The following is a 12488-nucleotide window of genomic DNA, read 5'->3' on the forward strand; positions in this document are numbered from 1 at the left end:
TCCAGCAAAGTACAAAATGGTTTTATTTTTTATTTTATTTTTTGCCAACAAGCCAAATAAAGAGATCATTTTGAGAGAGAGATAAAGTTGCACCCCTCCGTGAGTCATCACCTTATCGTGGTGGAGGGATTTGCGTGTCCCAATGAGCCCAGGAGCTATGTTGTCCGGGGATTCATGCGCCTGGTAGGGCCACCCATGGCAAACAGGTCCTAGGTGAGGGACCAGACTAAGCATGGCTCAAATGACCCCAATGATGAACACAAACTTTGGATCTTCATTTCCCTTGCCCGGACGCGGGTCACCGGGGCCCCCCTCTGGAGCTAGGCCTGGAGGTGGGGCCTAAAGGCGAGCGTCTGGTGGGCCTATACCCATGGGGCCCGGCCGGGCACAGCCCAAAAAGGCAACGTGGGTCCTTCTTCCCATAGGCTCACCACCGGTGGAAGAGGCCAAAGGGGTCGGGTGCGCAGTGTGTTGGGTGGCAGCCAAAGGCGGGGGCCTTGGCGGTCCGACCCCCGGCTACTGAAGCTAGCTCTGGGGACATGGAATGTCACCTCTCTGACAGGGAAGGAGCCCAAGCTGGTGTGCAAGGCTGAGAACACACACGGCTTGGGTTCTGGTACCAATCCTCTCGAGAGGGGCTGGACCCTCTTTCACTCTGGAGTTGCCCACGGTGAGAGGCGCAGAGCAGGTGTGGGCATACTCATTGCCCCCCGGCTAGGCGCCTGTACGTTGGGGTTTACCCCGGTGAATGAGAGGGTAGCCTTCCTCCGCCTTCGGGTGGGGGGATGGGTCCTGACTGTTGTTTGTGCTTATGCACTGAACAGCAGCTCAGAGTACCCACCCTTTCTGGAGTCCTTGGAGGGTGTGCTGGAGAGCGCTCCCCCTGGGGACTCCCTCGTTCTGCTGGGGGACTTCAATGCTCACGTGACAGTGAGACCTGGAGGGGTGTGATTGGGAGGAACGGCCCCCCGATCAAAACCCGAGCTGTGTTTTGTTGATGGACTTCTGTGACCATGTACAAGCGCAAGAGTGTGCATATGTGCACTTGACACTAGGACACCCTAGGCCGCAGTTCGATGATCGACTTTGTAGTCGTGTCATCGGATTTGCGGCCGTATGTGTTGGACACTCGAGTTAAGAGAGGGGCGGAGCTGTCAACTGATCACCACCTGTTGGTGGGTTGGCTCCGATGGTGGGGTAAGATGCTGGCCCGACCAGGCAGACCCAAACGTATTGTGAGGGTCTGCTGGGAACGTCTGGCAGAATCCCCTGTCAGAAAGAGTTTCAACACCAACCTCCGGCAGAACTTCTCCCTTGTCCCGGCGGAGGCGGAGGACATTGAGTCCGAGTGGACCATGTTCCGCGCTTCCATTGTTGAGGCGGCCGATCGGAGCTGTGGCCGTAATGGTGGTTGGAGCCTGTTGTGGCGGCAATCCTCGAACCCGCTGGTGGACACCAGCGGTAAGGGATGCAGTCAAGCTGAAGAAGGAGTCCTATTGGGCCTTTTTGGCCTGTGGGACTCCGGAAGCTGCTGACGGGTACCGGCTGGCCAAGCGGAATGCGGCTTCGGCGGTCGCTGAAGCAAAAAACAAACAAAAAAAAGGCCATGGAAAACAACTTCCGGAAGGCTTTGAGGAAATTCTAGTCCACCATCCGGCTTCTCAGGAGAGGAAAGCAGTGCACCATTAACACTGTGTATAGTGGAGATGGGGTGCTGTTGACCTCGACTCGGGACGTCGTGAATCGGTGGGGCGAATACTTCGAAGACCTCCTCAATTCCACCGACATGCCTTCCTTTGAGGAAGCAGGGTCTGGGGACTCTGAGGTGGGATCCCCTATCTCTGGGGTCAAAGTCACTAAGGTGGTTGGTAAGCTCCTCGGTGGCAAGGGCCCCGTGGGTGGATGAGATCTGCCCGGAGTTTCTAAAGGCTCTGGATGTTGTGGGGCTGTCGTCATTGACACGCCTCTTCAACATCACGTGGACATCGGGGACAGTGCCTCTGGATTGGCAGGCCGGGGTGGTGGTCTCCTTTTTTAAGAAGGGGGACCGGAGGTGTGTTCCAACTATAGAAGGATCACACTCCTCAGCCTCCCTGGTACGGTCTATTCAGGGGTGCTGTAGAGGAGGGTCCGTCGGGAAGTCAAATCTCGGATTCAGGAGGAGCAGTGTGCTTTTCGTCCCGGCCTGGAACAGTGGACCAGCTCGACACCCTCAGCAGGGTCCTCGAGGGTGCGTGGGAGTTCGCCCAACCAGTCCACATGTGGTTTGTGGACTTGGAGAAGGCGTTTGACCGTGTCCCTTGGGGGGTATTTCGGGAGTATGGGGTACCGAGCCCCCTGATACGGGATATTCGGTCCCTGTACGACCAATGTCAGAGTTTGGTCCGCATTGCCGGCAGTAAGTCGAATTCATTTCCTGTGAGGGTTGGACTCCGCCAAGGTTGCCCTTTGTCACCGATACTGTTCATAACCTTTATGGACAGAATTTCTAAATTCGCCGAAGCGTTGAGGGGGTCCGGTTTGGTGTTCTCAACATTGCATCTCTGCTTTTTGCAGATGATGTGGTGCTGTTGGCTTCTTCAAGCCGTGATCTCCAGCTCTTGCTGGAGCGGTTCGCAGTCGAGTGTGAAGCGGTTGGGATGAAGATCAGCACCTCCAAATCAGAGACCATGGCCCTCAGTCGGAAAAGGGTGGAGTGCCCTCTCCGGGTCGGGGATGAGATCCTACCACAAGTGGAGGAGTTCAAGTATCTTGGGGACTTGTTCACGAGTGAGGGTAGGTTAGAGCGGGAGATCGAAAGGCGGATCGGTGCAGCGTCTGCAGTGATGCGGACGCTGTAACGGTCCGTTATATAGATTTACCGGTCGATCTACGTTCCTGCCCTCACCTATGGTCACGAGCTGTGAGTCGTGACCGAAAGAACAAGATCCCGGATACAAGCGGCCAAAATGAGTTTCCTCCGCAGGGTAGCCGGGCTCTCCCTTAGAGATAGGGTGAGAAGCTCGGTCATCCGGGAGGGACTCAGCATCGAGCCGCTACTCCTCCGCGTTGAGAGGAACTAGTTGAGGTGGCTCGGGCATCTGGTTCGGATGCCTCCTGGATGTCCTACCGGCCGGCGGGAGACCCCGGGGACGACCCAGGACACGCTGGAGAGACTACGTCTCTAAGCTGGCCTGGGAACGCCTTGGGATCCCATCGGAGGAGCTGGCTGAAGTGGCTGGGGAGAGGGAAGTCTGGGCTTTCCTGCTAAAGCTGCTGCCCCCGCGACCCGACCCTGGATAAGCGGAATTGAAGACGGAATGGAACGGAACGGATAAAGTTGAACTCTTTATACACAAAACTCGTACCAAATATATATGGAACTGTGTCCCAAAATCCCATTTATGTACAATGTGTGTTACTCTTTACCTATGTAGTGTATGGTGGGAGTGGGAATTTACCGGGAGGATAAAGTAATCCCCCCAAGCAACTAAATCCAAGGGATGTGTGTCTCTGTCTGGAGTTGCTGTGCAGGTACAGGGAAGATAGAGGGACCCGGTCCTACTCACCCGAGCAGGACATGTGAGCCCACCCGGACCCTGGGATCCATGATGGTTCGCAAGTTCAAACCGACTCCTCAGGAGGAAGAGGCAGTGATCTTGTTTGCGATCTTGCCTGCTCTTTGTATGCAATCATCTCCCACGGTAGCGTGATGAAATTCAGATAAAAAGAAACAAACAGCTCTTGATTCCCCGATCAGTTGGTGAGATCTTTCATATGTCAGAGAAGACAATGCTGCCATGTACTCTAATGTTTTTTTTAGTTTTTTTTATCTTTTAAGAGTAGCAGGAACAATGGCTCCCAGTCTGTCTTGCAGTGTGACACATTCAACACTCCAAATGATGACTTGAAACCGCACTCAACAAAAGCTTAAAAGTAACACTTTTGTTTTTGCAGAAATTTCTCTGAACTGAATTAAAAGCTGTGAGATGGAAGCAAGACATGAAACTGCGTCTGTCTCACGATATTAGCTTCATACGTTTGTTTAATCTGAGTGTGTTAATGAGCACTCCGCTGGCAACATTCGCTTGGCAGGTGATATCAAGTTGTTAACTAAAAAGAAGAATTATACAAGTCAAGCGTTAAACGCACAACAAAACATATAGCATGCATGTCATTTGCAATACAGACTTACGCCCAATTCATACTGACTGCGGAACGGCCGCGGTGCGTTTTCCGTACAGCCGCCGCACGGACTGCAATTTACACTGACTACGTTGCGGCAGGTGTCCGTGTCCAGAAATCTGCACCCGCCAGACCACAAGATCACGGGGGTTCACGCTGGAGAGTTGAGTTCACGCGATAACAACCGTGTATATAGAGTCCAATTGGTAAACAATAGCCACACTTGCCTGTCATATCGATATGCTTTTGGACATTATTTATCTGTGACTTCTACCATCGCTCTTCTACCATGGGTATGTACGTTTTGTGTTTAAATAGTGTTATTTTGTAATGTTTCATTTAATCTGAGCTCGTTTTTTTGTCTTAAATGTCAGACTCATGTCTTAGTATGTAGTTAGCTAGCTTTCCTCCCCCAAAAAGTTCGAAAACGGTTTTATTTTAAAATATACCGGATCTACCTTGATGCCGACGCTCGACTTCCTGTCCGGCTCGTTGAATTTCTTCAGCTTTATGAAAATCTTCCGCAGCGTCGCATCCCTTCCGCACCGCATAAAGTCAAAAACAGCTTCTTTCCCAAAGCTATAACGCTCCTCAACTCCCATAAACATTGACTGTATGCAATCTGTGCAATCACGTGCAATATACCATTCATCATGCAAATGTGCAATATGTGTGTGTGCAATGCAAATAACATGTAATTTACCATTATTCCTACCTCTGTGTACATTGTTTATACTGTAGATATCTAGATATTTTATTATATGCTATTTTATTTATTTTTTTAACTTATGTTTTTACTAATTTCTTATTGCACTGACAAGGGGAAATCGTCCACAATTTCGTTGTACATGTGTATATTGACAACAAAGGCATCCTATCCTATACGCAACACACTGCAACTGGTGTGAATTGACACGCAGACTCAACTGTGCCGTCAATCTGCCTGTCGGTGCATTATGCCAGATAAATGAAGGAAATACACTGCAATTAAATGCAACGGGTCATAATGCGCAAAATTAGCAAAATTGTAAAGGCTTTCCATCGCTTACTGTCTATCCACATTCGTCACTTCCTGTTTCCCCTCCATTTCACTGATTAGCTAGCTAACAGCCAATCAGAGTGATCAAATGTCACGGCACTTCCTGACTTCCGATGTTGAATTAGTGTATGAAGGACTTTAGGGACACCCAGGAGAAGAAATTATTCTCTTTTTCGTGATGTCATGAAATTGACCATAGCGGAGAAATCCACCTCTACTTCAGTTCAGTTAGCAGAGCATTATCGCTAGCACCACTACACTATGCATGTAAACATAATGAGTGTTGCTAAGGGATGACTGGAGGAAAGCGCACATCATAGCGAGTGAGGCGTTCAGGCCAGGTGGAAGACTGAAGGCCTGAAATGAACATACAATTATATTCCCATCCTGAGCCTGTTGACAGTTGTGTGCGCTCACACCAAAGGCCGTAAAAGCCATGAATTTCCTGCGACAGGCTCGGGCAGTGGCGAGAGGAGCACTCGGGGAGGATAACTAGTACTGCGCAGTATAATCTGACATTTGGACCACGGGGGAATCATAGCGCATTGCTCACAAATGACAGTGTCACTGTTGGTTTGCGTCCCCGGCGGAGTGGGTTAAAGGGAACAAAACATGTTTTTGCGGTAGAGTGCTACGCTGCAAGACAGAGCCAATAAAAATGAATTGGAATTGTGGCGGCTATGATCTGACTGGCAATGGCACCGCAGAGTGAAGACCACCAACTCTCCACCCCCAAGACCCGCCCCTCCAACAAGAATACTCCAGGCATAGATGGGGATGAACACAAAGCCACTGAGTGTGACCATTGCTAATGGCTGACTTCCCATCCACTTTGAGTCACCTAAATGGGAGGGCCCATAGTGGATGCTAGCCCCCAACGCCCCCGATCAAACTCCCACACCTCATTTTCAAGCAACACTTCATGAATAAACATCCAGTTTGTCAATTCGCATTTCTCAGTTTGTTCCCACTGTGCATCGTTTAAACGATAACACCGGCAGCCATGTTTGAGTACCTGTCAAATCTTTTTAAAGACAACAAGTGTGATGTCATTCTGCGTTCCATGAGATGGTCCAAGGGGGTTTTGCGAGCGTCCGCCGGGAGCGCGTATTGCAGCCAAACTGTGTTAGGCGAAATCTTGTCGGTTGCTAATGAATTGGCTACTCGGATAGACTGGCATCATGCTTAATTTCTTTGAAAAGATGTGACGGGTACTTCAAGTAGTTTTGTTCATTCCGAATGATTTGTTTGTAGAAATGCTTTTATGAACGTGTCGAACAAAAGCCTAAAAGATGCGTCATGAAAACATTCAGGTACTCATCGTCTTCTTGTTGCTCATGCACGCAGTTGGGTGTTGACAATCCCTTGGTTGGTCCAGAATTAAGCACCATTTTACACAAAAACATTATAGCAGGGGTCTCAAGCTCAATTTGGGGGGGGGGGGGGGGCTGGAGACGACATTTGGCCCGCATAAAGTAAGGGGATCAAGTAATCAAAAAAAATTACACCTGATTCAATCTTCTCAATCTTTATTAGTAGTAACAGATGTGGGATCAGCTTATTTTGTTTACGTCAGGCTAAAATTGATGGGGTATATCCATTCTGGAAGAGGCCTGATTCCGAGCTGAAGCTAGCCAATTCTATCAGTTTTTCCCCCCTATAATGATGTAATTCCCAATTATGCCACTTGAGAGCAAAGCAAATATAATTGTATCCTTTGAACGATGCAATCAAGCTGGGATTTGTTTGTATCTTCCTGTCAATTCCTTTAAAAAAAAAAAAACAAGCGTGATGTTCTATCCAGCCAAGCCTCCATTTCAAGACTGCCACTTGAACGCTTGTCCTTCCACTGTTTGGCTTCTGTCTGTCCTCCCTGCGGAGACTCCCCTAACCCCACGGGTCGGGGCCCCCCGCCGCGGACTCCAAGGTGACGACGCCCTCGTCATCGTCCAACACCTGGCTTCACTCTCGGGAGGAGGCGCACAACAAAGCTGCACGCTTGTTGGGGGAGATGAGCTAACTGCACTCTTCAATCACGGTGTACTGGAGCCCCGAGCACATGGGGGAGTTTGTTCAGGGATGAATGCTGTATCAGCTGATTGATGCGCACGCAATATTCCCGCCACTTAGACACTGTAGTGCTCCAGCAGGTTTTACGGCGCCTTGCATTTTCTTTGCATACTCCTCCCAAAGTGCCTTTGAAGAGCGAGAAGCGCTAGTGCTAATAAATAGACGTATGGAATATGAAGGTTGGGGACATCTTTACTAGGCGACAGTAAAGCTACGCTAACTGTGGCAGCAGAGAAGACGAGGTGCTCAGTTGAGATTTGGGCATCAGCAATGTGCAGGCAGATTTTTTTTTTCAATGATATCTTTGAATTATTTCTTATGGGTGTGCATAATGGCAATATAAATCTTTCCGGGTGTGCAATTACAAAGACTGGCATGGTCTATTCCCCGCTGGGTGATCGCCTGAGAACAATGACATATTAGCAGCCGGCCTGCAGTGGTCATTAAGAGCTGATGTGGGATTTATGGCCAGTCTTTAAACACGAGATGGCATTAAGGAGATTTGAATACAGTCAAAATGGCAAAAAGAATCCAACTTGAGCAAGACGGCGTTAATGAAGTGCGCTTGGAAAGCAGGAGGACATCTAGTTATTTCGGGGGGGGAAGCCATTTTCCCGGGAGCCGAGCATTGGATTGTCCATAACAAGCTGAGCGTAATAAAACACGGTTTGGTTTTATGTGTGGGTGTTGGGCCGGATACATTGGCTGAATAGTTGTGCTTCCGCACAACACAAATCACCGTTTTATTTCAAACACGTTCACATTTTGTTGCAACGATACTTAAGACCATAACATGGGATTTTTGAGCGTTTCATTGTTTATTTAATATTTAATTTACCTTTGTGGTAAACTTCTTTGTTATTAAATTACTAAAAAACTGTCTCTTGTAAAAGATGACCCTGCAACATGGGCCAAAAATAGAATCCATCTCCTTCTTTATTTGTATTGTAATTTCTTATTGGAAAAAAACATTTGACAATATTTGGTGTGAGTCATCATGGTTATTTCTTCCTCATCACCTCGGCCACCAATAGTCTTAAAGGGGTGGTGCAAGGACCATGGAAATCTGCACTGCCATTTGGTGGTGGTGAAGATCTGAATTCTGTCATCGTCCATGCATCAGAAAAATAGCTAAAAACACAAACAAACATAAATACATTCATTTTCAACAGTACTTCTTGTCTCCATCTTCTCTGTTCGGAGTAACAGGAGACTGGAGCAAACGACAGATGGTATGGAGCAAAGGCAGGCTAGACCTGGAATATGATGGAAAACTGTTCAAATGGACATTCAAATGATGTATATAAACTGAATAATGACAAAGTGTGATGTTGTAAGGTCACAACCTCTGTGAATAGCAGATTACATGAGATGATTATGTGGTGTGAAAATCAGTATTACACGAGTCGAACATGATCACTGCTGAGTGAGAGTAAGCAGCTTAAGTATCAGGTGTGTTCCCCGTTAAGGTGACAAATAAAGACTTCTTGTCGTCATATTAGTGGCAGCCCTTTAAAGCAATTGGAGTTTTTAATGAGCTGTCTGTTTGAGTGTAATTCCAATTAGTCTGTCCGTCTCCAACAATGGCATGATTACCTTGCCAGGTTGACATTGTTTTCTGAAGCAGTCTTGAACGACGACTCTTTCAGTCCGTTTCCAAGACTCAAAATCAAGTTCTAATTGCATGTCCTCAACTAGTAGACCCCAGTGAATCACCGGTGGAGTCATCCACGTGAGTCAAGTAGCATTATGCTTTCATTAGCTTTTTATGTGTGAAAAGGTTTAGTTCTTGCTCTCGCACCCCCCAGATATCCAATTTTGATAGTGATGAGCAAAGTTTCTCCAGGTCAATGCACAGTTTTGTACAGTATATTTACAGTCCACAGACTTGACTCTTATCTTTGCTTTCCTACTAATAAGAAAATGAGCGACGGCATTCAAACATATTGAGAATAACTGCTTTGATCATCATGAGGAAACTTCTCTGCAACAAAAAAATCCAACCGATGTATATTGTTAGTATATGATTGAAGATACTGTAAGAGTATTTGCTTTTGTCAGATATTATTTATTTGACGCTAGAGTATGAACAGCTAATCGTGTAGGTTAGACCATAGCAATTTAGGTTGCTTCTTTTGATACACAGTACACACGTTCTTCAGATTTAATACAATTATTTAATAATTGAGCAAAGTCCCGGTTATTGTATTTCTCTAAAAGAACCTCATGAGCGGTTATCTTGTGACATGAGGTTTGTGATTCGTGATTCGTATTTGTAAAATATGTCTCCCAAGTCATTCACAAGAATAAAAATGACAAGGTGAAGAGTTGGCATTGTTGTTTTTTCTCTTTGATTTATTTGAGTAAGATTAAGTTAATAAACAAAACTCTCTCTCGGAATAAAAGAAGACAAAAAACAAAAGATAAAAAACAAAACAATTACAAACAAAGTTATACAAAGGTGGTACTCAAAAGTAGTATGTAGAAGTTCAGAAAACTTATCCTAGTCTTTATTTAGTTATACATATTTCTCATAAGACAGAACCTCAAACTGAGGACCAAAACAAAACATCAAAACATACTCCCTCAGTTCAGAGTTACAATGTTTCGCCTAATCTCTATGGCAATTTACAGAAAAACAATAACAATTTATTAAAATTAAAAATGTACTTATTCCCAAGTAGCACAATCAGTATTGCCAGACAAGCTAACAGTTAGCGTCTTCTATTTTATAAAAAAGCAGGTCCATTTAACATTTTTCTTCCACTAACCTACTACTTTGTTATTGTTCTTTGTATTTTACAATAGTCTGTATACCGTGTGGCATCATATTGCTTCTCACAGTTCAGTCTTGGTAGTACAACATACACATGTTTTGGAGGAGGAGTTTAAAAGTCCAGTTCATATGAATGGTGCCAGTGTACCGCCCGTTTTATGATCGCTCTTTGGAAATGTACGGGTGTTGAACTCTTTCCCTGTGACAATCTTTGGGTGCTAGAACATCACCCACAGAAGTGAATTCCCGTCTTAAGATCCGACATAAACCTTTATTGTCTTTGATTCAATTACTCGCAGCTTCGTAGCCATGTTCAATGAAACAGCAGCTAAAACAGGCCGTGATCAACAAATGAACCCAGGATAGAAAAAGCTCAAACTGATTTCTGATCCTCTCTAAGATTTGACAGCCATCCAGCAGAAGAGACAGTGTGGAAGTAAAGGTAATCTGACAGAAAAGAATCAGCTTGCTACGTGTCTGAAGATGCCACTTCATCCGGCGCTATGATTCTGACTTGTCTTTCTTCCTGGCTGACAGGCGGACCCGGGTCTAACCGACACTGCTTTAAAGCGCCTGACAGAAGGAGTGCATTAATTAAGTCATTGCTGGACTTTAATTGTGTTAAGAAGCAAAAAAAAAAAAAACCCACCTCATATGAGAAAAGGTGAGCGAGTCCTCGTCGTGTCAGATTTTCTTCTTTCTATGAATATTAATGTCCCTAATGAAGACAATCGACGCTTCATCTCGCCATCGTTCCGTGTGCAGGTGCCAAGTGTTCTCAACCAATGATTTGTTGTTCAAGAACAAATATGTCACGGAAGGAAGTGACTGCCATGTCTTTCATCTCAAAGTCATCAAGAAGAGACCTTTCTCTCGCTTTTTACTGGAAGCGAAAAAGTTGTCAAGGCATGTTAATTAATAATTATTCTGAGTGCGGGGAACAAAAGAATATTCCGATTTCTTTGGTTAGTGTCATATTTTGTTTTTGGCATGTGTCACTAACAAAAAAGCAAATGAGCTTTTAATCACAAAATGCTGAAATGATAATAATAATAATAATACTAGTATATAGAATTCCCATAGTGCTTTTCACAAACACATACTGTATATACAGTATATGACCAATACATCTATTCATTTTCTATTGTGCTTGTGGGTCATTCACTCTATACGTTGATTTTGGGTGAGAGGCAGCTAGCCCTGTACTTGTCACCGGCCAATCACAGTACACCTATGGGCATCCCAAATATTCACACTCACTGTAATACGCCCCAGTATCAGTCCACGCGCGCCATGCAAATATGGCTCTGTAATGTGAGCAGCAGCAACAACATGCTAAAATCCAATAGCGAGGCCGTCCCTGATAAACCGCATTTACTTCTTTAATTTCATTTGAATCTGTTGAGTTGTGTTCTGAGATCTGTTGCAATTAATCTTGATAAAAACAAGCAGAAGAATAACAAGCCGAAGAAGGCATACAGGCAACTTGCTATAAATCACGGAGGCATAAGACACATTCGTTTTCCGACGCTCCTGTGCTTTGCTTCTTAAAATGCGGCTCGAAAGATTGGTTGCATTAAAGGCTGGGAGTGACGGGTTTATCATTTTAAAGTGGGCTTGATTTGTGCCAGCATGTGCTACAAATATCATCATCATCAAATATCAGTCATTGTGAAAACAGTGACGACACCAAAAACAGAAGAAGACGCTCAAATGGTATGTAGGAAGTAGTCTGCTCATTGACAAACGGTTTGACGAATATGACATTCTTTTTTTCCCCACTTGTGTTAACTGTTTGACCTCCGTGGTGCTCTGCGCTCTCCCAAGCCATGTTCTCATCACAGTAGTTCACAAAGGTGACTACTGTACGATTTATCCCTAACTTTTATTTGATCTTGGTATCAGACAACACTGTAGAAATTATACTTTGCTGCAACGTGATGTAGCTTGTGTACGGCTTGTATAGGAGTGTAAATAACTCAAAGGCAATAACACAAAGCCAGTATTGTGTAAACTGCTGACAACAACAGCGAGTACACCCATCCATCTATCCACCCATCAATCCATCCATCCATCCATTCTCTGAACCGCTTTTCCTAACGAGCCCGATTTACACTGACTGCGGAACGGCCACCGCAAGGAATAGAAAGCATTCGAATAGAAAGCATGTCAATTCACACCAGCTGCATTGCCGTGCGGAAGGGATGCGGCGCTGCGGAAGGTTTCCGCAAGTGTTCTATTTTTTCCGAACGCCGCATGCGGAACGCTTGCGGATTTTCATGAAGCTGAATAAATTACACGAGCCGGACAGGAAGTCGAGTGTAGATCCGGTACATTTCTAAATACATTTGCGAACTCATTTTTGGGGGGAGGGAAGCTAGCTAACTACACAGTATGACATGAGTCGGAAATTTAAGACAAAAAAAAAACGAGCTCAGA

Source organism: Leptonotus elevatus, chromosome 2 (assembly GCF_054856555.1).
Source record: "Leptonotus elevatus isolate MCC_2025b chromosome 2, RoL_Lele_1.0, whole genome shotgun sequence".
NCBI classification, from domain to species: Eukaryota; Metazoa; Chordata; class Actinopteri; order Syngnathiformes; family Syngnathidae; genus Leptonotus; species Leptonotus elevatus.